Here is a 27249-nt window from a genome sequence, read left to right as displayed (position 1 = left end):
TGCTCAGCTTGTTGAACTTTCACGTTAGTGTATATCCTTGCAACCACCACCCAGATCGAGATACATAACATTTCCAGCATTTCTTTCCCACCCATGCAGTTCTCATTCCTCTCCCCCAAGAGAAAACCACTATTCTGATTCCAATCACCATCAATTAGTTTTACTTTTTACTGGACTTAGTATATTTTATCTTTTGCATCTGACTTCTTTCACTTAATATAATGTCTGTGAGGTTCATTTCTGTTTGTGTATTATTCTTAGTTACTGCAGTAGAATATTCCATTATATGAATAAACTATGATTTATTTATTCATCCTGTAGTTAATAAACATTCGGATTGTCTCCAGTTTGGGGGCTATTATGACTAAAACTGCTATAAATATTCTTAAATGTGTCTTTTGGTGAATATACTAATTTGTCTTTAGATATATACGTAGGAGTATTAATAAAAAATTTGAGTCCAAAGGTAGCTGTATGTTTAGTTTTAGTAGAGTCTACTAAATAGTTTTGCAAAGCCAGTTTTGTCAGTTATCAATTTATTACCTCCAGGTCCATTCTCAGTTACCTGCCCTGTTCTGACAGAGCTGGGTCCTGCCAGCATTTCTCCTTTGCCATCCAGTACAGTGTCAAGGTTTGTCAGTAGGGACCAATGGTAGCCACCATAGGGGAAAGAGGCTTCTCTTCTGGTTCTGATGTCTTCCTTGACAGGTTCCTGCAGCGTGTGGCAGTCAGAAACACAAAGCATATCTCCATGTGCAGCTTCCTTCAAGCCCCCAGAGGTTGACCTTCCAATGTATTATTCCTGTGGGAAATTTTCCAGCAGTTTCCACAGTGTGACTCCCTTCCATGGATGACTTCCCTCAGCACCAAGAGGAAAATGCTTTCCAGTAAATTCCATTTGCATGGACCTTCAGCAAAGGGCCTGCCTTGTGTTTGAGATGGGCCGTTCTTAGTCATCCCATGGGCCATGGCTACATAGTCTCCAACAGTGGAGATTCTCAGCCCTGTGGTAGAAGGTGAGGACTGGGACTCATACAGATTTGTTTCCCCTTTGGGTTCTCTGCCTCGGCCCTAGAGTCTACTCCTGACATCTGCTATAACTATATTCTTTAGGGTTATCTTTTCTCCTTAGTAGACAGTCTCCTCCAATGCTTAATAATTTTTTACATTAAAATGTATTATTTATTTTGGGGGCTGGGTCTTCGTTGCTGTGAAGGCTTTTCTCTAGATGTGGAGAGTGGGAGCTACTCTCTCTCTAGTTGCACTTCATGGCCTTCTCATTGCAGTGGCTTATCTTATTGCGGAACACAGGCTCAGGCACACAGGCATCAGTAGATATAGCACGTACCCTCAGTAGCTGCAGCTCCTGGGCTCTAGGGCACAGGCTCAAAAGTTGTGGTGCAGGGGCTTAGCTGCACTGCAGCATGTGGGATCTTCCCCCACCAGGGATCAAACCTGTGTCTCCTGCATTGGCAGCCAGATTCATCACTGCTGAGCCACCAAGGAAGCCCCTGAATAATTCTTCACAGTAAAATTTCCTGTCCAAAGTACTGTGTAGTTTCTGTATCCTTAGTGTGCTCTGGGCAGATACATGGATTTTACACTTCCATCAGCAATGCATGAGAGTTCCAGTTCTTCCATTCATTATTATAAAGTTCTGGCTACTGACTCCAATATCTGAATGATTTGTGTGTCTTTTGTCTATCTTTTTTTCTGTTGTTTATCAATTATATATTCATGCCTCTTCACAGGACTAGTTATGTTTTCCTATGGAAAAAAAAAAAGTGAAAGTTAATCACTCAGTCATGTCCAGCTCTTTGCAATCCCACAGATTGTAGCCTGCCCAGCTCCTCTGTCCATGGAATTTTCTGGGCAAGAATACTGGAGTGGGTTGCCATTTCCTTCTCCAGGGGATCTTCCCTACCAGGGATCGAACCTGGGTCTCCAGCATTGCAGGCAGATTCTTTTTTTTTTCCCAATTGAGCCACTGGGGAAGCCCCCAGTTTTCCTATACACAGACTCTTATTGTATGTAAGAGGTAGAGAGACCCCAGATTAGGTCATTGGCCCCACAGAGTGTACCCTCTTTCCTCTCTTAAGCAGGTGAGGTTTAGGCATGATCATCTCAATCCATGGAAGGATCGAGCTAGGTTGCGACTGGGTTTTAGGTTTTGCAAGACTCACCCTATCTCTGGTTTACCCCTACTTCTCATGTGTGGTTTTTGATTGAGGGCCTTGAAGATCTGTCTCCTAAGATGGAAAGCTGTAAAGAGTCAGCTCTGCCCTTCAGAAGTCCCCAACCCTGGGACTTCTCAGGTGGTCCTGTGGTTAAGCATCTGTCTTGCAGTGCGGGAGGTGTGGGTTTGATTCCTGGTTGGGTAACTGGGATCCCACATGCTTTGGGGCAACTAAGCCTGTGTCACAACCACAGAGCCTGTGCACCCAGGCAAAAGATCCCTCGTGCCACAGCTAAGACCTGACGCAGCCAAACAAATAAATAAATACATTTTTCAAAAAAGACATTCTCTTAAGGAAAAAAAAAAAAATCCCAACCCAGCTGTCTGGACGCTGTCCCTATGGAGTTTCAAAATCTGGCAAATCTCAGGAGGAGGCAGGCACTGGGCTTGGTTTTGAGGCGGGCCGTTCCTTCTTGGGAAAGTTTTATTTTCTAAGCACTGCGGTACTTTGGAAGATTTCAGTCTTTTAAATGCATTCTCAGGCCCAGAACTCAGCCAATGTCATGTGGAGAAAATTGGTCATGTTTTTAAGGCCCCCTGTTTCCAGTTTGTCATTCTAATACCATGTAGCCCCTAAAAACTTTCTCTTTATTCCATTAGAAGTCTTCCTTCTGGGCAAAGAGTGATCATCAGCTGGTATCCCCAGTTAGCAAATGTCCTTGGAGAGGGGAGAGGGCACTGCTGGAGAGCCTCATCTCATTTTGTTGCTGGAGAACTGGCCTGCCACAACCTACACATCCCGCCTAGAAGAGGAAATCACCTGAGGGTGATGCCTTCCTGCATGGGGTTATCACTCTTACAAGTAGAGGCCGGAGAGCTAGCTAGCTCTCTTTCTGCCCTGTGCCATTCTACAATTTGTGTGTTGGACTTCCCTGGTGATCCAGTGGTTGGGACCCTGTGCTTCCAAAGCAGAAACTCAGAAACTTTCTCAGATTATTGTCCCCAGCATGTGTTTCAAAATCTTGGTGTAGAATTTTCTTTTTTGACTAACTTTTATCATGTTACTACTCTGAGGCTCCAGGAGTCTAAACGTGGTTCAGTGATTTTCAAACCGTAGGTCACAACCCATTTGTGGAGCATAAATCAATTCAGTAGCTCTCACTAGCATTTTCTCACCAAACAGAATGGAATAGATCAGAGTGCCTGGCACATAGTAATAGTAAGTACTGTTTCACAAAATTTTTGTTTCATGTGTTTGTGTCTGTTCTGGGTTGCAGTGTCAAACCTCTTTGTTTCTATGGGTTGCAGGCCAAAATGTTTCAAAATCGCTGGACTTTAAGTAGAGGAAGCACCAAGGGAAGAAAAATAAATGATCAGAAACAAATGTCAGTTGAGTGTGGACAACTTTGGGGAGAAGTTTGGCCTTGAGTGGGAAGTTGACTGATCGCAAGCTGCTCTTCTGGCCCCAGAAAGCAAGACGGAGTCCATGCAAAGGATGGACAGCAAGCATCAGTAAGCATGGGCATCAAAGAAGAAAATCTTGGGAGGCCTCCCCAAATGGGGCTGAGGCAGGTGTGGCAGGTGTAGAGCAGGTAGCAGAGAGAGCTAAAGATGAGAGATGGCTGAACCTGGCTAGGGAAAGACCATGGCAACCCTGAGAGAAGACTCTGTGCAGCTCTTGGCGCCAGATCACGGGCGGCCCAGGGGAAGAAAGGCCTTGTACTTGGCAGAGAAGAAAGGTCAGCTAAGGGGAAGAACAGGCTTGGGGGTGCAGTGAAGCTCTTCTACTAAGCCATGATTGGCGCTCCAGGATCAGCAAGAGATTAATTTGGGCCATAGGCCTGAGGGGACTAGGGCTGGGATGAGTGCTAGTGTTTTCTTCACCTCTGCCCTGCTTTCCAAACACACGCACACACATACACACACACACACACACCTGACCAACTGACCTGCCACCAAGGCCACCAGACACCAGAGAAAGAGTGGAGGCTCTGTGGGCAGAAGGCCCTGATGCTCAGTCCACTGACTGGGAGGGATTGGGCTTGTGGTCTTCTTATGTCTAAAGCAGGGCAGGTAAGACCTTCTGCCCCGGGCCCTGGGAGGCATGCAAGTCATCTCTGTGCCCGTGTGAGGCACGCTGTGTGCTCCAGAGCCCAGTGCTGCCGGAACCCCCAGGGGCTGCTGTGGGCAGAGTTCTGGAGGAAGGTTGTGCCACAGTGACTTACTTGGCTGGCTCCAGGTCCTGAAATCTGAAGCCCTCCTCCTCCAGGTTTGCTTCCTGAACCCCAAGACACCAGTGTGGGTCTGCTGTGAGGCCTGGCGCTCAGCAAGGCTCAGGCAGAGGCAAACACGGGATGCACTGCGGCCCATCAGGCATGTTTGCTCTTGTCGCTGAGCAGGGAAGTTCTACTCTGGGTCACAGCTCTGATCTCTGTCCTATTTCAGGAACTATCTCCTGGCCCCATGGCTGGCCTTAGACCTCAGTGCCTGAAACGTGGGCTTTAACCCTGCCTGGGTTCTTGGCCATGAGCCTAGCCTTCTATCATGCCCCAACCATACTTGATTGGCCATAGGGTTCTGCTGGAGTTGAGGCAAAGACTTCAACTCAGCCATACCTCAGTCTATAAGATTTTCTCCCTCCCTTCTCAGCCTAGCTGATTGGTCTTTGTCCATCAAGCCCGGGTTTCATCATCACCTCTCAGAAAATCTGCCCATGGTGCTTACTCCTCCTCTGGGCTCCATCAGCCCCCATACCTCTCAACTCCACACCATTTCCAGCTCTGCTGGCACTTGGAGGTAGGATTATGCATTGCACCGGCACATAGTAGGTGCTATGCTATGCAGTGATTAGTCGCTCAGTTGTGTCTGACTCTTTGTGACCCCATGGACTGTAGCCTGTAGGGCTCTCTGTCCATAGGGATTCTCTAGGCAAGAATATTGAAGTGGATTGCCATGCCCTCCTCCAGGGGATCTTCCCAAGCCAGGGATCAAACCCAGGTCTCCCACATTGCAGGAGACCTGTCTGAGCCACCAGGGAAACCCACATAGTAGGTATACTGACAGTATTTACTGAATGAATGAACCATCAACCCCAGGCCTCACTTTTCTGCTCAGTGACCTTGTTCTTTAAAGTTCCTATTTGCTAGCAGCTGTTTGCTTTATTTCCAGGCTCAAAAAGCAGAGGAGGCAGCCCAAGTGGGACAAGTGCCCTGTAGTGGGACTCCAGTGCCAACCTGTAGTGTCTAATCTCACCCTTAGAGAAATCCAGGTACTTGTGTGTTAGTACTAACTGGTTAGGTTCCATTTTAAAGGGAAACAGGTTATTAAAGATTTGTGTATGAAAGTGGTATAAAGACAAACCTTTGAGGGACTTTCCTGGTGGTCCAGTGGCTAAGACTCCACATTCCCATCGCAGGGGACCCGGTTTTGATTCCTGGTCAGGGAACTAGATCCCACATGCTGCAACTAAGAGTTCACCTGCCTCAACAAAGATCAAAGATCCCACATGCTGTGACTAAGACCTCATGCAACCATATAAAAAAATATAAATAAAATAAATATTTAAATATAAAAATTTTTTAAAAAGACAAACCTTTGACTCCTTTGCAAACCAGGACACACAGACCCCTGCCTTCTCCCCCAAAAGTGAAGTGAAGTGAAGTGAAGTCGCTCAGTTTTGTCCAACACTTTTCGACCCCATGGACTGTAGCCGACCAGGCTTCTCCGTCCATGGGATTCTCCAGGCAAGAATACTGGAGTGGGTTGCCATTTCCTTCTCCAGGGGATCTTCCCAACCCAGGGATCGAACCCAGGTCTCCAAGGCCTGTGGTAAATGGAAGGGGCAGGGGAAGACGCAGGTCCCAGGGCAAGACTAGACTGTCAAGATGAACAGCTGTCCCTCAAGCCCCCTCCTCAACTGGGTCTTTCATTCCCTCCCAAGACGCAATAGTCTTGATGGCATTCAAACCCTCCCCCACTACCATGGGGACTCGGGGGATCCACAGGGCCTTCAGGACAGCAGGTGGGGGTGGGTGCAAGGGACACAATCAGTTCAGTTCAGTTCAGTCACTCAGTCATGTCCGACTCTTTGCAATCCCATGAATCGCAGCACGCCATGCCTCCCTGTCCATCACCAACTCCCAGAGTTCACTCAGACTCACGTCCATTGAGTCAGTGATGTCATCCAGCCATCTCATCCTCTGTCGTCCCCTTCTCCTCCAGCCCCCAAACCCTCCCAGCATCAGAGTCTTTTCCAATGAGTCAGCTCTTCGCATGAGGTGGCCAAAGTGCTGGAGTTTCAGCTTCAGCATCGTTCCCTCCAAAGAAACCCTAGGGCTGATCTCCTTCAGAATGGACTGGTTGGATCTCCTTGCAGTCCAAGGGACTCTCAAGAGTCTTCTCCAACACCACAGTTCAAAAGCATCAATTCTTTAGCACTCAGCTTTCTTTATAGTCCAACTCTCACATCCATACATGACTACTGGAAAAACCATAGCCTTGACTAGACGGAACTTTGTTGGCAAAGTAATGTCTCTGCTTTTCAATATGCTATCTAGGTTGGTCATAACTTTTCTTCCAAGGAGTAAGCAGTCACCATCTGCAGTGATCCTGGAGCCCCCCAAAATAAATTCTGACACTGTTTCCACTTCCCCATCTATTTCCCATGAAGTGATGGGACCAGATGCCATGATCTTAGTTTTCTGAATGTTGAGCTTTAAGCCAACATTTTCACTCTCCTCTTTCACTTTCATCAAGAAGCTTTTTAGTTCCTCTTCACTTTCTGCCATAAGGATGGTGTCATCTGCATATCTGAGGTTATTGATATTTCTCCCAGCAATCTTGATTCCAGCTTGTGCTTCTTCCAGACCAGCGTTTCTCATGATGTACTCTGCATAGAAGTTAAATAAGCAGGGTGACAGTATACAGCCTTGACGTACTCCTTTTCCTATTTGGAACCAGTCTGTTGTTCCATGTCCAGTTCTAACTGTTGCTTCCTGACTTGCATATAGGTTTCTCAAGAGGCAGGTCAGGTGGTCTGGTATTCCCATCTCTTTCAGAATTTTCCACAGTTTATTGTGATCCACACAGTCAAAGACAGAAATATATGTTTTTCTGGAACTCTCTTGCTTTTTCCATGATCCAGTGGATGTTGGCAATTTGATCTCTGGTTCCTCTGCCTTTTCTAAAACCAGCTTGAACATCTGGAAGTTCACGGTTCACATACTGCTGAAGCCTGGCTTGGAGAATTTTGAGCATTACTTTACTAGTGTGTGAGATAAGTGCAATTGTGCAGTAGTTTGAGCATTCTTTGGCATTGCCTTTCTTTGGGACTGGAATGAAAACTGACCTTTTCCAGTCCTGTGGCCACTGCTGAGTTTTCCAAATAAATGGTGGCTTGGGTAGCTGGGTACCAACTGAAACCCTGTGCCACAGTACAGCATGAAGGACTCAGGATAGCAAAGGCCTGGGGTGGTGGGTGAAGCTTTGAAAATAATAAGAGGATGGGTTCCAGATGGGTTTATCAGATGTGTAAAGCTGGTTCCAAGTTATCATTAAGGTCTGTCTACCAAAAGAACATCCTCAAAAACGATACTGATAGGAGACTTCACTGGTGGTCCAGTGGTTAAGACTTCACCTTCCAATGCAGATGGTGTGGGTTCGATCCCTGGTTGGAGAGCTAAGATCTCACATGCCTCAAGAACAAAAATAAAATAAAAACATAAAACAGAAGCAATATGGTAACAAATTCAATAAAGACTTTAAAAATGGTCGACATTAACGGGACATTAAAAGGACACTGGTAATCAAAACTACAGTGAGATACCACTTCACCATCGCCACTACTAGGATGGCTATAATCAAAAAGACAGATGATAACAATTGTTGGTGAGGATGTGAAGATGTGGAACACTCATACATGGTTGGTCGAATGTAAAATAGCAGCTGCTTTGGAAACCAGTTTGGGGGTTCCTCCAAATGTCAAACATAGCATATGGTCCACAATTCTACTCCTAGGTATATACCTAAGAGAAATGAAAACATAAGTTCATACAAAGACTTGTACATGAATGTTCATAGCAGTTTTATTCATAATAGCCTCAAAGTACGAACCATCTAACTGTCCATCAATCAGCTGGTCAAAGATAAAATGTAGTGTGTCCACACAGCCCAATCTATTCAATTACAAAAGGGAATGAAGCATTGCTACATGCTGCAACGTTGATGAACCTTGAAAAAATCCTGTGAAGTGAAGGAAGCTGGGTCACAAAAGACCGCATGCATGATTCCACTTTCATGAAATGTCCTGAGTAGGCAAATCCATAGAGACAGAAAGTAGATTAGCGGTTTCCAGCAGCCGGTAGGAGGAGGGAATGGGGAGTAACTGTAAATGGGTTTTTTTTTTTTTTCTTCTTCTTCTTCTTTTTTTTTTTTTTTAAAGGGGAGGTAGTGTTATGAAAATGATCTGGAACTAGGTAATAGTGATGGTTGCACAACTTTGTGAATATATTAAAAACTACTCTATTGCCCACTTTAAAAGCTGGAATTTTTTGGTGTGTGAATTATATCTCAGTTCTTAAAATCAGGGGAAAATGATGCCGATGGAGAGGAGTCAGCGGAACTGAAAAAATGAAATGGATCGCGAGTGTCGCCTGTCCCCGTCCGTCGCCTCCATCTGAACGAACTTTAGGCTCAAGAACCGGCACCGAGGGGGCCTTCGGGAAGCGACGCTGGGACTGGATCTAGGAAGAAACACGGCGCGGGATTCGAAGGGAATGCGGTTAAGGTGGCGGCCTGGGATCGCCTAGGACAGGGGAGGCGTCTGTAGGCTCCGAAGTTGGCCGGGCGGGAGCGGAGATTTAAAGGCTGGAGCGCAGAGGCTCTTAAAGAGGCCCGGGCGAATTCCCACTCGGCGTCCACCTTAAAGCCACCTCCCGGGCGCCAGTGGTCGGACCCGGGTAAGTGCGCGGGACCGCGGGGGAGGCCCGGTACGCGTGCTCTGCTGGGTCCCGGGAGCTCGGCGCAGGTGGCACAAACCTCGTGAGCCGCGCGTCCTCGGAGTCTGGGGCCCGCGAGGGTGGCAGGGTCGCAGCGCCGGGCCCGGCCCCCCCAGCGCCTACCGAGGCGGCGCTCTATTTTTAGCAGGCGCTGTTGCAATATAAGGAATGCGCGGCTCGCCAGGCGCTAGGCTGGGGCGCGCTGGCTGCGCGGTCGCTTTAAGGAGGCCCCGGGGCGGGGACCGGCCGAAGCGGCCGGGAGGCCGCGGGCCCAAAGCCGTCAGTCCGGCCGCCTCGGGGCCCGGAGGGCGCGGCGCTGTCTTCTAGTTGGCGCGGGCATGGAGGAGGTGGCCTGAGGCCGGAGCCAAGCTGGGCTGGAGTGCGCGGTGAGAGGTCGGGGCGGGCTGGGAGGGAGGGGACCGGCCGGGCGCTTTGTTCCGGGCGGGAGGTGTGGCCGCCCCGGGCCGGGCCGGAGGACGGCGCTTGGGGACTGGCCTTTTGCCCCCATCAGGCTCCAGCGTAACTGTGTGCGATCGAGAAGTCGGCGACGATCGGGACCCCAGTGAGATGGGCCTGCTCACCACCTAAAAAGCCCCTTTCATGGTAACCGCCTTTGGGTTCCTTTTTCCTCTGGCGAGAAGCCGCGGGGAGTGGGCGGCGGGTCTCGAGTGGGATGGGGAAGGGTTGGTGGTGGCTCTTTATATTTTTAGAGGGGCGTTAACGAGGGCAGGGATCTGTCGAGAGAGTTGTCACATTTGTCTGAATGATAAAAAGCAGACTGCTGCATTAACAGTCTTTTGCGGCGCCACAGGGCTTGGGGCTCTGGTCACCACCAGGGCCCCGGCTCATTCATTGAATGGAGCCTGCAGGGGCTCCCACTGCGTGTGGGGCACAATGCCAGATCCTGTGCCGCGGGGAAGGTAGGAGTGCAAAGTGAGCCCTGTGTGTCGGTTCTGGGATCAGGGGAGCACAGGGGCTGTGAGAACAGACAGCGTGGAGGGTCAGGGAAGGCCTCCTAAAGGAGGTGATGCCTGGCAGAGCATGGGCACTGGACACCCAGATAGACTGTGGCTGGCGCTGAGGTCTGTGCTGGCTAGGGCCAGAGGCCAGTCTGGAGAGGCAGACAAGGGCCACTTCATATGGGCCCTGATCCCTGCGCTCTGGGATTGTCCCTCCTTTCCCACCCAGCCCCTACTCCTAGTAAACCTCTTTGGACTAGAATGGTTCTTGTCCCTCCAAGATTCACACTGTGTCCTGGACCTGACCAGAGAGGGTAACTGACAAGGCTCAGATCTGTAGCCTCAAAAGAGTGACCTTCCGCACAGCAGGAATGATGAAGAAATCTGACCAAAAAGCCCCGAAGCTCCACTGTAATAATAGCTGCCAGCAGGGCTTTCACAGACCAGGCACTTGACGTGTATATGCTTGCTCATCATTTGACGAGACTCCAGAAGGGTCTTCTTATTACCCCCATGCAGATGGGGTACAGGGGCTAGAAAGAGTCAGTAACTTGCCCAGGATCCTATCTAGGGTCCATGTAGACCCTCAGCTCTCCAGCCCTTCTGGGGAGGGTCTGGCTGCCCTGGCTGGCTTCATGGCTCCCGGTGCAGCCTGTGTTAGGCTTTGACTCCGTTGCCTTTCACTGGTTGGTTCAAGTGTGGGGTGGTGAGCTGCTGGTATTAATAACTGACACGTGTCAGGGGCTTTGCAGCAAACAAAGCATTTTCACCATGACAATTCTTAAGAGTTGCTCCTGCTTCTCATCCCAGGAAAGAAACTTGAGCTGGCTAACATTTTTGTAAATCTCCCAATTTCCTATAAATCACATTTCCCTGCTGACTAGGGGACTGAATATGTTTTGGGTCATGATTGTGACGCTCAGTTTCTTCTCATTCCTAGCAGCTAGTTAGCTTCTCTGTCTGTGGATTAGGGTGTAGTTTGTCCTTTCTCTGCTAGGTCAGGAGGTTTGAAGCTTTGATGCTCTGGAGTTTTGGAAGCTACAGGGTCTGCCAGCCTCTATGGGGGTGGGGTGGGTGTTGTGTAAGCCAGGAGCTCTAGCAGAAACTGCCCCTTACCCGCCTACTTCAGCGTTTCCTTACGGGGCGGGGGGCGGTCAAGGCCCTCCGCTGAACACTGGTGAGGCAAGTGACAGTTGTCCAGGGCTGCCAGCTCTGTGTGTATTTGCCACCACTTATGTTTTCACCTGCCTAAGATGTCTTTGTGACAGGTATAACTTTAATTAGCTCTAACCACAGGTATTTCACACTTTCGGTTGATCTGAGTTGCTTAGAGAGAGACAAGTCCATTATCCCTGGGGTTGGCTCCTGAGCTTGAGTGATCACGTGGAACCAGGGAAGACTTCTGGGCTCTGATGGACTGAACCAGTTCCTGGAGTGTCTGGGTTTAATATCAGCTCGATTCACAAGTTGACCAGCCTGCTGGATCAAGTAACTTCTTGGGGAAATATGACCTCCATTTTATATTTCACAACTGGTGTCATCACTGTCTCCCAATGAAATGCCCCATAAGGAGTATGCCTCCCTGGAAGCACTTGGAAACATACCTGCTCATGAATATCATGTAGTTTGCACAAAACACAAGCATGTGAACTATATAGGAACACATTCTTGTGCAAAGTTGGGATGTTCTTAAGCATCCAAAAAGTGTGCACTGAGCTCCAAAGGCTCCAGGCCTGGGGCAGGTATCTGACTAGCTAGAAGTTACAGTTACCTTTGTCTGGGGATGGGAGAAAAGAAGGATGCTTCTGATTGCAAATAACAAAACCCAAGTAGTAGTGGATTAAGCAGAGTTTAGATCTCCCAAAGATGCTCTCAACTCTGGTGAAGTCTCTATACAGGGATGGGATATTAATGCCATTTCCAGCAAGTTCTTGCATAGGACAGGCAGCCAAGAAGGCTGAGTGTTCAGAGCAATGGTTTTTACCTTCTTGGGCCACTACCTCTTTAATATGCCAGTGAGACGCCCAGAGAAACATTGCTTGGATGTATGAAGTTAGGCATACAGTTTGGGAGATTTGTGGATCTCTGATAATGAGCCCTGGATCCCAGGCTAGATCCCCTGCTTCACTACTGTTCACTGAGGACCTGGTCTGAGGCTCTGACCTCCCAGCCAGGCCAGCAGGCTGTCGTAGCAGAGCCAGATGGGCATAATTCTCAGCCATGAGAGGAAGTCCATGCAATCAGCCAGCAGATCTGTCTTGTGGAACTCTGAGAGCAAAGTGCTGCCATCCCCTGTTCAGACAACAGAGGACGTTGTCAAGGCCAGGGGGACATCTGCACTGCACGCCTTGGTGTCTGCCGTGCATCCCTTGGTGCCCATCTCTAGTCTTCCAGGTAACATTCTTGCTGTCATAACGAGGCTGGTGCTGCGTATTCCGACTCCCCACCCCTGGCCATCTACTGAGCCTCACCACCGAGCCCAGGGTCTGTTACCCGCTGGCATGATCCAAGACGGCTTTCTGCAGTCATCCGCATTGTAGGAGTCATGAAGTAGCAGTGTGTATTTAGCTTTTAAATGTCCCTATCATTGTCCTTTCATGTTTTTTTTAATATTCATTTATTTGGCTGTGTTGCGTCTTCGCTGTGGCATGCAGGATCTTTAGTTGTGGTGTATGAACTCTTGGTTGCAGCATGTAGGATCTAGTTCCCTGACCAGGGATTGAACTTGGGTCCCCTGCGTTGGAAGAGTGGAATCTCAGCCACTGGACCACCAGGGAAGTCTTTCCTTTAGTATTTTTGATAGCTTTAGTCAGTGGAAACTGCTGATGGCCAGGTGGCCAAATGACAATGTGGGTTACCATTGGTTATAAGATGACTTGCTCAGAGGGGCACATTTTCATCTACAGAGCTGGCATCTGGCCACCTAGATGGATAAACATCGTGATTTGGATGTGGGCTGTGTTCCTAATGAGATTTTGGAGAGTACAGGAAGGGATTTGGCTGTTCAGCATGTGGTAATAGAAGGAGGTGGCAGGGGATGGAAGTCCTCAGCTCCGATTCGGGCCCTCTGTGACCCTATCCATAGAGCCTTGGGAGCATCCTGCGCTGTAGGGGCTCAGGCTCCATCTGTGACTTCTCTAGCTCGCCCTCAGTGTTGTCATGGGGATTAGATGAAATACACAGATGAGAACATTCTTGGGAAACCAGAAAGGGCGGTAAGAACTAAGAGCATTATCAGTATTCAGGCAGCCTTTAGATAACAGAATCACAGACCAGGAAGGGGCCCCTGGAGCATATTTAGTCTCAATTCAGATCTAGGAGAGCATATTTCTCATAGTGGTGAGGTAAATGGTTTTTAGGCAGGACATATTTTAATAGTTACATACATACTTATTTATGTATATTTTAAAAATAAAGGTATGACATCAAACCTATTTTTTTAATGGCTGTTTTGCTCAGATTAAGGCTAAGTAAGGATTTTAAGTTAAAAACTATGCTGATTTTTAAGGTAAAGATTAAGCCAGTAATAGTTCAGGAGTAGACATTTTGGCCCAAATGGGCTCTTGAGTAGAGGCTGGGAAAATTTGTGCAGCCTTTGAGGAGCAGATCTTAGCTGGGCCCTTCTAGAGGCAGGGAGGTTGCTGCCCCTCAAATCAGTTTACCCATTGGGGATTCACTCATCCTTGCAAAGTTCTTTCCTTTCTCACCTTAATCTATCCCACTGGATCTGTGCCTCATGAACCTTGACAGTCAAGCTTTTCTCCAGCATGAGCGGCCTTGCATTCTGCAACTGCTCCTCAGATAACATGGCTTGGAGATAGTCTCTCTGGATGTCCACCCTCCCTCCGGGCTGGACTGGACTAGAGGCTCTGCATTGGCCATCTCTAAGCCTCACAACAGTTTTGCTGTTGGCCCTTTACAGATGTGCAAACAGGAACTCAGGGTGGTAGTCACCCCCATGGCCATGAGCTGAGAGGAGCAGAGCCTGGAAGGAGTCTCACCAAGGTCTGTTTGGTCCTGGAGGGCATGCTCCACCTGTAACACAGTGCTGCTCCCAGAACTGATAGATGACTTTGGTCATTCTGATGACGCCCCCCTTCTCTCTCAGTGCTCTTGGGGCATGGCTCATGGGGGTCTGGCCAGATATAGTCAGTGCTGGAGTGGAGTAGAGGCCTCATGGGGAGAGGGGACAGAGCAGTTCACACACAGGGATGCTGTGAAGCGACAGCAACCGTGGAGGTGTGTGTGCGGCTGGTTGACAAGAGAGGCAGAGGGGCCCTAGATGGTGGCAGTTTTCCCCTAATTTCCATTAATCCTCTGGTCAACCAGGAAGCCCTGCATCATTTGCGCACTTGACATATTTTGTAATTTTCAAAGATATAAAAATACAAAGTATGATATATAACAAACACCATGTATCCATTACCCCAGTTGAGCAGATGGGACCCTTTTGTCTGCCCTTGATCCCTTCCACGCTGGCAGGGCTTCAGCATGTCCCTGCTCCGGAGACCTGGCTGGCTGGGCCTGCCCTCAGCTTCCGACTGACTTTCAGAGCCCCACTCCCAAGTTTCCATGTCTTGGCTCTCTTAGCTCCACATCCCCAGCAAATTCAATGAATAACCACCTGGTTCTCCATCGAGGTTGTCAGTAGATCTTTTTGCTGCCTGAACTCACACTGAGGAGAGATAAGTGTGCATCTTGGGATTTAACCTCTTTCAAAAAGTTCCTCTACCCACATACACACCTGCCTTGACCATCGTGGTTTCAGGCCAGACTGTGGCGCATCATTTAGTCACAGCTGCCCAAACCAAACTATGATTCAGATAGTAAATGTAAATATTTGGAAAAGAGAGGAAAAAAAAAACAATTTTCTTTTTCTAATTAGATGACAGTTTGTTAAGCTGCTCATCTTCAAAACCTTGAGCATTTTATGTTCTAAAGTGCAGGACTGCTTTGAAGGAAGGAAGGTGGAGTCTGATATGGTACCCTGACATGGCCTTGGGAAAAGAGCCTGATGCTGGGAAAGATTGAAGGCAGGAGGAGAAGGGGGCAGCAGAGGATGAGATGATTGGATGGCATCACAGTTTCAGCGGACATGAGTTTGAGCAAACTCAGGGAGATAGTGAAGGACAGGAAGCCTGGCGTGTTCCAGTTCATGGGGTCACGAAGAGTCAGATATGAATGAGCAACTGAACACCACCACCGCAGCCTTGCCAGCTCTCCCTCTCCTGGAAACAAGGCTCCCATGTGCCTGGTCCTGGGTCCTCCTCTCTGCCAAGCATTCCAGCTGCAGAGGGGGCAGCTCTCCATGACGACAGGAGATGGTTTCTCACCCAACTCTGCAGGCTCCTTCTTCCACCCCGGCTGACTGAGCTGGAACCTGACATGGCCTATTTGCATGTAGTTTAGGCTTGAGTTAAGACAGTTAGCAAAGCACCACTTGTAAAGCTGTGCAGGAAAGATTTAAAAACCTTCTGGAAAAGCCTTGCATTCCCCAAGCAGATTGGCTTTTCAAGGAGTCACCGTTGGGGACAGAGATTTCAATTAGTTTTGTGATAGAACACAGGGGCCTGAGGTGGTCCCCAGGTTTTCTTTACTAAGTGGTGAGAATGAGTTGAAATGTTTTCTGTCCCTGAGTTGCCAACAAAGGATAACACTGTCTACATCCTTTCCCTTGACTTGATGGAGATGCTGCAGAAGCTGGCAAAGGCTAGGACCCCAAAGACCTCAGAAGGATCTGCTTTGTTGGGGTTTCTGTTGCAATAGAAATAGTCAGAGGCTGCGCCAATAAAGGCAGTTGAGTCTGTTCTAAACTTGATAACTATTTGTTTATGCGAGAATACACATACATATTCTGTTGATGGCCTACTTTTTAAAGAAAAGTTTTGGTTTAAAAAGAATCTGCTAAGTAATATTTCATTATATATATGTACCCCAAATTTATCTATTCATCTGTTGATGGCCCTCTGGGTTGCTTCCATGTTCTAGCTATTATAAAAACTGCTGCAATAAACATTGGGATACATGCATCTTTTTCAGTTATGGTCTTCTCAGGGTATGTTGCTAAGTCACTTCAGTCATGTCCGACTCTGTGCGACCCCGTAGATGGCAGCCCACCAGGCTCCCCCGTCCCTGGGATTCTCCAGGCAAGAACACTGAAGTGGGTTGCCATTTGTTACTCAGCCATAAAAAGGAATGCATTTGAGTCAGTTCTAATGAATGAGGTGGATGAAGTTAGAGCCTAAGAAGTAAGTCAGAAAGAGAAAAACAAATATCATATGTTAATGCATATATGTAGAATCTAAAAAGATGGTACTGATGAACCTGTTTGCAGGGCAGCAATGGAGACTCAGATATAGAAAACAAACTTGTAGACCCAGTGAGGGGAAGAGAAGGGAAAGAGTAGCATGGAGACATATATATGACCATATGTAAAATAGATAGCCATTGGGAATTTGCTGTATGATGCAGGTAACTCACACTTGTGCTCTGTGACAACCTAGAGGAATGGGATGGGGTGGGAGGAGGGAGGGAGGTTCAAGAGGGAGAGTCATATATATATCTATGGCTGATTCATGTTGATGTATGGCAGAAACCGTAAGTTTTAAAAAAAAATTGTTTTCAAAGAATCTGCTACACATACTCTATGTTAGGATGTCGCTTGAATCCTAACTACCCAGATTAAAAGTAAAAGTGTTTGTAAGCATGTGGTGCTGTGTGGAGATAGCTGAAGATGTGCTGGAGCTAGGGAGACCCATCTTCCTCTTAGAGCTGAACATTCTGGGGGGACCTGGGGACAGCTTCTTTCCCCCCCAACAAAATTTGTTTTAATTCAGTTCTGTTTTTTCTTCTTTTTTAGCTATTAGAACTTTTAACACACCTTGAAAATTCCACCTTTTAGATGACCCCAAACTCAGTCCTCTGTATTTTAATTTTACTGGGAATGGAGGTCCCAAGGGAGAGGCAGAGGCAAACACATCTCTTTTGGGGAGTACCATTCTCTCACAAGGAGGCTTGGCAGCCCAAAATAGCATCCATCATGTTCTTTCAATGCCTGCTTTATTGTAACCGGAGATGATGGAAAAGGGTGGAACCACTGTCCCAAAGCCTTGGGGGCATATGTTAAAAAAAAATAACTTCTATGAGATATGTCTTCTGAGTGGTCCCTCCCAACCCGCATTTCTCAGGTTGAGATTCCCCTGGCGTCAGAGTCAGGAAGGCCTAGGCTCCACACACAGGCTCACTCACACCCATTCTCTTCTAGAAGAGGAAGTCAGCACCCCACCCCCCCACCCCCCCACCCCCGTCCCGTGCCCCCCCCCCCCACCTCCTTGCCCTGCTGGTTCTCCTGGGGTGCTAAGACACGGTGACCCCCGCCCTGCCCGCCCACGGGGCTCCTTTCCGCTTATCTGGGGCTGGGTGGGTGTTTCCTGCATGTTTGAGATTTTAAAGAGGAAATCAAAATAAAGAAACAAAGCCTTTGTTTTACTTCTGGGCTCAAATTGAGGGCAGCTAGAGGGATAGAAAAGAGGGAGCAGGAGCAGGTCACTTGGCGCTTCCACAAAATAACCATTCTCATAAGCACTTAACGGGGGCTTTTTTCCTACTTGGGGCTGGTGTGTGTGGATAGGAGAGCTGGGTGGAGGGTGGGAGAGCCCCTGTGTGGAAGGAAGGAGGAGAGGGCCCAGGCAGGGTCTGGGGCCACCAGCAACTGGCCTCAGGGGGGCTCAGGGCCCCTCAGTCCTCACTCCTGTCCTCAGAGGACCCACAGGAGAGTGGGGAGGGCCCTGGGCCACAGGCCCCCCTGCTGACTCTCTCCCCCCTCCCTGTCCTCTGTGTGACCTTGGGCAAGTCCCCACCTGCTTGGCCCTCCTTTGCCATGTCTGTTAGAGGGACGGGGCTGCTGCGACTTACATGTCCTGGCCACACCGCCCTCGTTTCTTGTTTAATCCAGTTAGGCTGGGCAAGCTCTCATCCCACAGATGTGGAAGTGGGGAGATGCTCTCCCCAATAGTTCTTCGTTTTACACAAAGATTTTCTCCCTGTGGAAGCTCTCTGAGAGTATCATTTATTTTTCTTTGAAGATTACCCGTTCATTGATGGAAACACTTCCCATCTGCAGTATTTCTGGGGATTGCAGGGCGGGGACCAGGCCCGCTGGCCATCTGGGCTCCAGAGTCAGCCGCCACACTTTGCATGGGTGCCCTAGGTGTGACTTTCTCACTCCCTAAGCCCCACCGTGCCAAGGCTGTTGTGTGTAACAGGCTGTCACCGAGGGCCTATGAGAAAGGGCCCATCGCTCAGAATGGAGCAGAAGTTAAAACAGCGCCAGACCTCTTCCCCCACGCTTTGTGACCCCATGGACTACAGCATGCCAGGCTTTCCTGTCCTTTACCAACTCCCACAGCTTGCTCAAACTCATGTCCATCAAGGCAGTGATGCCATCCAACCATCTCATCCTCTGTCATCCCCTTCTCCTGCCTTCCATCTTTCCCAGCATCAAGCTCTTTCCCAATGAGTCAGTTCTTCACATCAGGTGGCCAAAGTATTGGAGCTTCAGCTTCAGCATCAGTCCTTCCAATGAATATTCAGGTTGATTTCCTTTAGGACTGACTGGTTTCATCTCCTTGCAGTCCAAGAGTTTCTCCAGCACCACAGTTTAAAAGCATCAGTTTTACACATGGTAATGTATATGTTTCAATGCTACTCTCTCAATTCTTCCCACTCTCTCCTTGCCTTGTTGTGTCCATAAGTCTGTTTTCTATGTCTGAGAAATAGGTTCATCAGTACCATTTTTCTAGATTCCATATATATGCATTAATAAATGATATTTGTTTTTCTCCTTCTGACTTACTTCACTCTGTATAACAGGGTCTAGGTTCATCCACCTCACTAGAACTGACTCAAATTTGTTTCTTTTTTAAAAAAATTTGTTCATTTTTATGGCTGTGTAATATTCCATTGTATATATAGACCACAGCTTCTTTATCCATTCATCTGTTGATGGACACCTAGGTTGCTTCCATGTTCTAGCTATTATAAATAGTGCTGCAATGAACACTGGGTTACATGTATCTTTTTCAATTATGGGTATATGCCCAGTAGTGGGATTGCTAGGTCATATGGTAGTTTTATTTCTAAGAATAAAACTCCTAAGAAATCTCCGTACTGTTCTCCATAGTGGCTGTATCAATTTACATTCCCACCACCAGTGCCAGAGGGTTTCCTTTTCTCCACATCCTCTCGAGCATTTATTGTTGGTAGATTTTTTTGGTGATCGCCATGGTGACAGGTATGAGGTGATACCTAGTTATAGTTTTGATTTACATTTGTCTAATGATGAGTGATGTTGTGTATTTTTTCACATGTTTACTGGCCATCTGGATGTCTTCTTTAGAGAAATGTCTGTTTAGGTCTTCTGCCCTTTTTTGATTGGGTTGTTTGTTTCTCTGATGTTGAGCTGCATGAACTGCTTGTATATTTTAGAGATTAATCCTTTGCCAGTTGCTTCATTTGTAATTATTTTCTCCCATTCTAAGGGTTGTCTTTTCATCTTGTTTATAGTTTCCTTTGCTGTTCAAAAGCTTTTAAGTTTAATTAGGTCCCATTTGTTTGTTTTTATTTTTATTTCCATTACTCTAGGAGGTGGATCATAGAGGATCTTTCTGTGATTTATGTCAAAAAGTTTCTGCCTACGTTTTCCTCTAAGAGTTTTATAGTTTCTGGTTTTAGCATTTAGGTTTTTAATCCATTTTGAGTTTATCTTTGTGTATGGTGTTAGGAAGTGTTCTAATTTCATTCTTTTACACATGGCGGTCCCAATTTGCCCAGTTATCTTTTCTCCATTGTGTAGTCTTACCTCCTCTGTCAAAGATAAGGTGCCCATAGGCGTGTGGGTTTATCTCTGGGCTTTCTGTTGTATTCCCTTGGTCTCTATTTCTGTTTTTGTGCCAATATCATACTGTCTCGATGACTGTAGCTTTGCAGTATGGACTGAAATCAGGACTGTTGATTCCTCCAGCTCCATTCTTCTTTCTCAAGATTGCTGTGGCTAATCGGGGTCTTTTTCATTTCCGTGCCATTATTCTTGACTACAGAGAAATGATGACATAGAGACTAGGCTGGGATCCTACCCTTTTACTTGTGAAAAGAGCCATTAAAGAGCTTGTTTGAGCAAGAGGTGTGCACCTGCACCCCAGACCTACACCGTGACCTTCTGCAGAACCGCAGCAGGAGCTGTGGGATTGTTGTCATCACTGTTCTGAACCCGGTCAAAGTCTTCCGCCAGGCTTTCTTTCCCAATGACCAGAGCAAACACAAATGTTAATCTTTTTTTCTTTGTGTTAGAACAGTGTGCACTGTTCTAACTGTTCTAACTATTAATAGCTGTGAGGATTAGAACTGAGGTAGGTATAGGTCAATATATTTATTGAGCATCTTCTCAGTGTAACATGTGTGCTGGGCTCCAGAGATACAATGGAGGATAAAACGGAGCATGGGCCCTGTCCTCCTGGAACTGACAGTCTAATGGGGATACACACTGCATCATAAACAATTAAGCCATGAGTGCAGCACGCAGAGTGCTGACAAGACAGACAACCGGGTCTCTTGGGAGGCAGAGCAGTGACCTCAGCTTGTCTGAGGTGCTGGTCAGAAAAGGTAGGTGAGTGCTTGGCACTTGGTCAGGACGTGATGAACAGCCCTGGCCACAGGACTCAGCCTGCTTCTGCTCCATCTGGTTACTGCTACCCATCCAACAGTGATAGTTTTGTACAGAGAGATTTATACATTAATTTGTCAAGGGTCACACAGCTAGTAGGTGGCACAGCCAGGATTCCAAACCGGGCCCATCGGACTCACTCCCGTGTCTCTAACACCTGCTCTGCCTCCAGCTTTACCTCCTGTGCTCGTCCTTGTCGGCTGGGATGAGGCGCTGTGGTTTCTGCCTTTCTCTGCACCCCAGAATAAGCCACCCACGGGTCGTGGTCATTCCTTGGGTCATCAGGAGTAAAATGTGCTTCCCTGTTGAGCCCTGGCTTGCACTCGCAGCAGGAGCAGTGGTCTTGCATCCCACTGGGTGGCCGAGGTCTCGCTGCTTGCAGGCCGAAGGAGGTGGTCCAAAGGAAGCCCCTTCGTTCCCCTCCAGCCCCATCCTGAGTGCTTCAGGGCAGCCTGGAGGGCAGCCCTGAATACCCCAGGCACCCTTCTGCGCAATTCGGTGGAGGGGACCCTGGCGAGAGTTCCCACAACATAGTGATGACAACGATGATGACGACGACAGTAATAAACAAACACCTCACGTGCCAGGTGCTGTTCTAAGCACTCACGCATATTGGCTCATTCCATCCTCAGAACAACCCTGTGAGGTGGATACTGTTGTTAACAGGTGAGAAGGCTGAGGCGCTCATGGGTGGAGCGATTTGCCTAAGGTCACACACGAAGCAGGGCTTCCTAGTGGTAAAGAACCACCTGCCAGGGCAGGAGGCATAAGAGATGTGGGTTTGATCCCTGGGCTGGGAAAATCCCCTGGAGAAGGAAATGACAGCGCACTCCAGTATTCTTGCCTGGAGGATCCCATGGACAGAGGAACCTGGCGGGCTCCAGTTCATAGGGTCACAAAGAGTCAGACCCAACTGAATTGAGTTCGCACCAGCCAAGTTCACACACGTAGCCAAGGGGGCAGATGCTTTGATTCACAACCTTCTATAAAAGTGCCATATGTAGAAGAAAGAGAGGTAGGCAGCCAGCGCCCCCAGCCAATGGAGGCTTCTAGGTGGCCCCTGCTGCTTGGGAACTGAGCGGGCCTGCCCACTCTGCCGTTTGTTCTCTGTCCATCCCGGGCTTGCGGTCCAGCCAGGTCAGGAGGGCAGGGAAGATGCAGCTGCTCTTTAGGTCTGGGGAAAGAGATTGAAAAGTGGTCTCCTGCCCTTCCAGAGTTTGGCAGGGTCCTTGAGAAGTCCGCCTTCCTCACCTCCAGCCAAGTTTAGGCCTTCAGACTCAGGGAGCTGGACCCTCCCCCGTCCTGCCTCCCTGGCCTTTCCCTTTGCCCAGGAACGCCACCCCCATGCCACCTCCCCAGGGCGCTCATTGCCATGCCCGCCTCGCTTTCAGAAAGTCTCCCCTTTGTTTTGCTCCAGCCCTTTTCTCTACAGTGTGCTCGCTCATCTAGAGTGGGGGTTGGATTGCCTCTCCTCACCTCAGGGATGGGCCTCAATCCTGTTTCTTTCTCATTTTTGGTTGAACATAAAATTTTTCACATTTTTCATTTATGGTGTTGAACATTTTGTATGTACATGATGGAAAGAAATCAAAGCAATAGTCAATTTTGAATGTGCCTCTCTGCCCTCCTCCTCCTCAGGCTCTGCCAGGATTTGGGGTGGTTGCGTGCACCCCCCGCCCCCCGCCCTTCCCAGCTAAAGATGGCCAGACTGGAGAGTCTCTGAGCTGAGCACCCACCCCCTACTGCTGCTCCTTGGTGTGAAGGTCACTTCCTTTAATCTGTGCTTAGTCACTCAGTCCTATCCAACTCTTTGCAACCCCATGACCTGTAGCCCCCACCAGGGTCCTCTGTCTATGGGAATTCTGCAGCCAAGAATACTGGAGTGGGTTGCCATGTACTCCTTCAGGGGGTCTTCACAACCCAGGGGTCGGACCCAGGTCTCCCTCATTGAAGGCATATTCTTTACCATCTGAGCCACCAGGGAAGCCCAAGAATACTGGTATGGGTAGCCTGTCCCTTCTCCAGGGAGTCTTCCCCATCCAGGAATAGAACTAGAATCTCCTGCATTGAGGGTGGATTCTTAACCAGCTGAACTACCAAGGAAGCCCTTCCTTTAACCTCACACCAAAGTCAAGGCCAAAAGCCAGGCCAGGCCAAGGCTGTGCAAAAGGTTATCTGCCTTGGAGTGGCCACACCACTCAGTGCTGGCATGCTCAGGGTGGCCAGGGTAGCAGCAGGTGCCTTTATGGTCTGGGGTCCCCCAGGAGGGTGATTTGTTGGTCTTACAACTTTTTAATTGGTGCATGTGTGCTAAGTCACTTCAGTCATTGTCTAGCTCTTTGCAACCCTTTGGACTGTAGCCTGCCAGGCTACTCTGTCCATGAGATTCTCCAGGCCAGATACTGGAGTGGGTTGCTATTTCCTCCTCCCAGGGATCTTCCTGAAGTAAGTAAGTAAGTGAGTAAGTGAAGTCGCTCAGTCGTGTCCAACTCCTTGTGACCCCATGGACTGTAGCCTACCAGGCTCCTCTGTCCATGGGATTTTCTAGGCAATAGTACTGGAGTGGATAGTAATCAAATCCTCATCACTCTCTTACATCTCCTGCATTAGGAGGTGGGTTCTTTACCACTAGCACCACCTGGGAAGCCAACATTTAAAAAAAATTAGTTTCACATAAAAATTCAGATATGTGGCTACTCTTAAAAAATTTGGACTCTCTGGTAACCCTGTTACAGACATGCTCCTGTCATAACCGTCAGCTGGTGAAGGCTGCCAGAGGTCTCCTGTTTACCCCAGGCCCCACTGCTCGCCCTTGCCTGTCTCTGTCCCCTTCTCCCATTTATCCACCTCGCCTCTGCCTACATGTGAGTTTGGGGTATCCATTTGTCACCCGAGCTCCTCTTTCTGCTACTGTGGGATAAAGCAGTTCAGATGGTGGGTCAGCCAGGATGTGGGAGGGTGGAGTTTAACAATTCACCCCTGACAAGGAGCATCCATGTCAATGGCAAGGGGCTGTTGACACAAAGGGAGGCCGGCTCCCCGCACCCAGGCCTTCCCTTTGCTGTCACCATGCCTGCCCTTCTCCTGGGCCACTTGCCTCCTGGGCTGGTGGGAGGCCCTGGGTTCTGGGAGGCAGCAGCTCTAGGCTGGGTCATCCCTGAGGGACAGCCTGTGAAGTTGTGCCCTGGTGAGCACACACCCCACTCAAGAGAAAGATAGTGACCTTGAGATAAGGAATATGAGGTCCAGCCTATAGCTTCCCAGCCCCACTCTAGCGGGGGAGATGTGATAATAAAACAACTCCTGGCTCGTTGATTTGAAGGGAGAAGAGTGAATGTGGCCGTGCAGCCGAGAAGGGGGCTCGTGGTCACTTGCAGATGGAGATGCGTGGCCTAGACAACCTCGGGGACCTCAGGGGCTGGACAGAGCCCTGTCAGTGAGGTGGCCGTGATGAGTCTAATGGAATAGTGGCCGCAAAGCCCTCTGGCTGCCACCTGGCCAGCACTCCAGGTCGTCACAGGCAAGGTGGCTCAGTGGAAGGTGACCTGGGGAGTGAGAGAGGCCGGGGAGGAAGGGGTGGCTTTGGGAGGCTGGGGGACAGGGTGGCTGTTCCTCAGAGGGAATGTTTTCACAGGCGGGGAAGGTAAAAAGGCAGTGTAGGCAGATAGCATTCATTTGCAGACCCCCTGACAGGTTGGCACCGCCTCTGTCCCTAAGGACGCAGATGCTGGGGCAGTTCAGGTGGGCCTGTGGGAGGAGCTTCCAGCTCCCATGGCGGGTTTTCCAGGAGCACTGTGCCCGGGATTAGGTGAGGGATGACAGCACTGGAGTCGGTGGGGGACAGCGCTGGAGTTGGGGAGGCCAGCACTGGTGGAGGGGTCCTAGGCGACAAGGCAGAGCCAGCCACTGAGGGGGACGTGCCACCAGGCCTTGGCCTGGGATTCAAGCAAGGTAAAGGGATGTTGGAGCAGATGGGGGAGGCAGAGGACAGAGGGCCAGGGCAAAGGGTGGGAGAAGGGGCCTGTGGGGGTTGAGCCAGGGCAGCCCAGGAGGAGATGTGAAGATGAGGGGGGCTCACAGGAGCCCTTGCTCCAGGCGTGGCCTGAGAGGGCAGCTGAATCAGAATGGGAGCAACCTGCCAGGCTTTGGGGAGTCTGAGGGCCTCACTTTGGGAGCCCAGAAGTCAGCCCTCTGCAGTGGGTGACACCCAGCCTGACTTTCCCAATGTGCACACAGATGCCTCTCTAAGGTTGAGAAACTCTCCTCCTCAGCTGTTGGTGGAACTGCCCTGCACTATGGCAACCCATTCCAGTATTCTTGCCTGGAGAATCCTAGGGACAGAGGAGCCTAGAGGGCTGCCGTCTATGGGGTCGCACAGAGTCAGACACGACTGAAACGACTTAGCAGCAGCAGCAGCAGCAGCAGGCATCACTGACTCAATGGGCGTGAGTCTGAGTGAACTCTGGGAGTTGGTGATGGACAGGGAGGCCTGATGTGCTGCGATTCATGGGGTCGCAAAGAGTCGGACACAACTGAGCGACTGAACTGAACTGAACTGAACTGAGGGAAACGGAGAGGCCTCCAGGACTGAGAATAAGGACAACAACAAGTATTTCTTTCTTTCTTTGGCTGCATTGGGTCTTAGTTCTACAATGCAGGATCTTTCATCGCAGAACATGGACTCACTTGTAGTTTGAGGGCTTAGTTGCTCCACGGCATGTGGGATCTCAGTTACCTGACCAAGGATCGAACCCACGTCTCCTGCATTGCATGTTGGATTCTTAACTACTGGGCCACCAAGGAGGTCCCTGAGAATAAGAATTTAAATTCCTCTCTGCCTCGTGAGGTAGGGCGGCAGCCCTGGCCCTCACCCCTGAACTGGGTTCAGCTCCACCCTCCCTGTGGCGGTGGGATGTGGGGACAGAAGGGGCGGGGGGTTGGTGGGACCCCAACCCATGAGGACGTGGGTCTGTGAGGGCCAAGTGGCCAGTGGCAGCACCCCGTGACCCAGGGGTGCTAACAGAGCATGTGGTTCTGAAGGGCAGTGTGGACCTGAGCCCTTGAGCCCTTGAATCCCTTGGTCCTGAGAGCCTCTCAGACCACCCTCCCCTAGTGTAGCTGGGTGGGGAGTGGGGCAGAATTTTAGTTTTTAGTTGTCAGTCTTGGTGCCAAATCCCAGCTTGGCCCTCTTCCAGCTGTGCCCAGGGGCACATGCCTTAGTATCCCTGACGCTGCTCCTGGCTGCTAAGTGGGGAGACCAAATGCCACCCCTTGCAGCTCTGCCTTGAGACTTTTGTGGCCATGTCAGCTCTGCCTATGTGACCTTCCTGCTCCCACCTGACCCTGCAGCCCCGTCCATCTGCTTCCCCTCTCCTCGGAGCCTCTGGAGCCCTTAGTTCTCACACAACTTATCCAGTCTCCACTGGGCTTTTCTGCTGGGTGAACATCACTGTGGTCATCAGAAAGGGCTGTGGGCCCACCAGACTGGGCAGCCTTCCAGAGAGCCTACATGGCACCCTGTGGGGAGGGGAGAGTCCCACCCAGGGCCTCCCGGCCCCCTGTGCTCCCCCTGCCTCGCCCCACAGCCCTGCACTTGTTCATTCACCATTCAGTGCTGATGGGCAGCCACCACGTGCCAGATTCTGTGCTTAGTGCTCAGGATACAAAGACCGACATTCCAGGTTGTCAGGGGGCAGCAGGTGCTCCTCACTGCCGCCTTCCCACCCCTCCCCCACCCTACCGCCGTGGCACACGGGACACATCCAGTCCAGTCACAGTGTGTTGTTTGCAGAACTTGGCACCTGCTTGGTTTTTCACACCTCTGTGCTTTACTCCTTTGCACCTTCTGGTCCTCACCTAGGATATGCTTGTCTCCATCACTCACCTTAGCTGATACTTACTTGGCCTACAAGATCCCATTTTGGCATTGCTTCTACCAGGAAGCCTTCTGCAGTGCCCACAGGCTGGGCATGGTGCCCTCCTGCTCTCCCTGTGTGCCTACTCATTAGCCTCTTGTATTGTAACCCTCTGTCTGCCCCTCCCCCTGCACACCCCTTGAACCCTGAGGCCAGGGGTAGGGGCTTATCCATCTCAGGCTCTGGGAGCACTGACTGGACGTGCATGCCTCCCGGATCTGAGCCTCTGTGTGCACTGGTGGTCTGTCAGCTTTACTCCTGGCTCATTCTCCTCTGGGCCCTTTCTCTTGTCGTGTGTCCCTAATAGGTTTTTCTTTCCAAGGATAAATCTGCCAAGCCAGTAGTAACCCAGAGCAGGGCTACGTTTTATGATGGAGAGCACCTCTGGATTTAAAGAGGGAGAAACTGTGTCTCATGCTGAGTTCCCAGTAATTTGATATTTGCTATGGTCTCTTCAGTGAACAAGCATCTCCTGAATATTTGG

The 27249-nt window shown here is 49.5% G+C and overlaps 1 protein-coding gene and 1 long non-coding RNA gene across 6 annotated transcripts in view; one reads left to right on the top strand and one right to left on the bottom strand.

The window, feature by feature from the left end:
• Positions 1–282: 282 nt before the first annotated feature.
• Positions 283–9467, bottom strand: LOC138426015 (uncharacterized). The gene is made up of 2 exons (XR_011251486.1): positions 9212–9467; positions 283–1767 (listed from the first exon to the last, which is right to left on the bottom strand). It is a non-coding gene; the product is annotated as an uncharacterized lncRNA (long non-coding RNA).
• The window catches only part of MRAS (muscle RAS oncogene homolog), a 67815-nt gene continuing 49153 nt past the window's right edge, over positions 8588–27249 (top strand). The window contains exons 1-2 of one of the 5 annotated variants that reach the window (XM_069564569.1): positions 8588–8649; positions 8761–9132. The gene's annotated coding sequence lies outside the window, so the exon portion shown is untranslated. The other 4 variants (XM_069564549.1, XM_069564530.1, XM_069564578.1 and 1 more) reach the window with 4 other exon arrangements.

The sequence above is a fragment of the Ovis canadensis genome, chromosome 1, assembly GCF_042477335.2.
Source record: "Ovis canadensis isolate MfBH-ARS-UI-01 breed Bighorn chromosome 1, ARS-UI_OviCan_v2, whole genome shotgun sequence".
Classification (NCBI taxonomy): domain Eukaryota; kingdom Metazoa; phylum Chordata; class Mammalia; order Artiodactyla; family Bovidae; genus Ovis; species Ovis canadensis.
The sequence above is the reverse complement of the archived record's forward strand: the minus strand, read 5'-3'. Positions and strand labels throughout refer to the sequence as shown.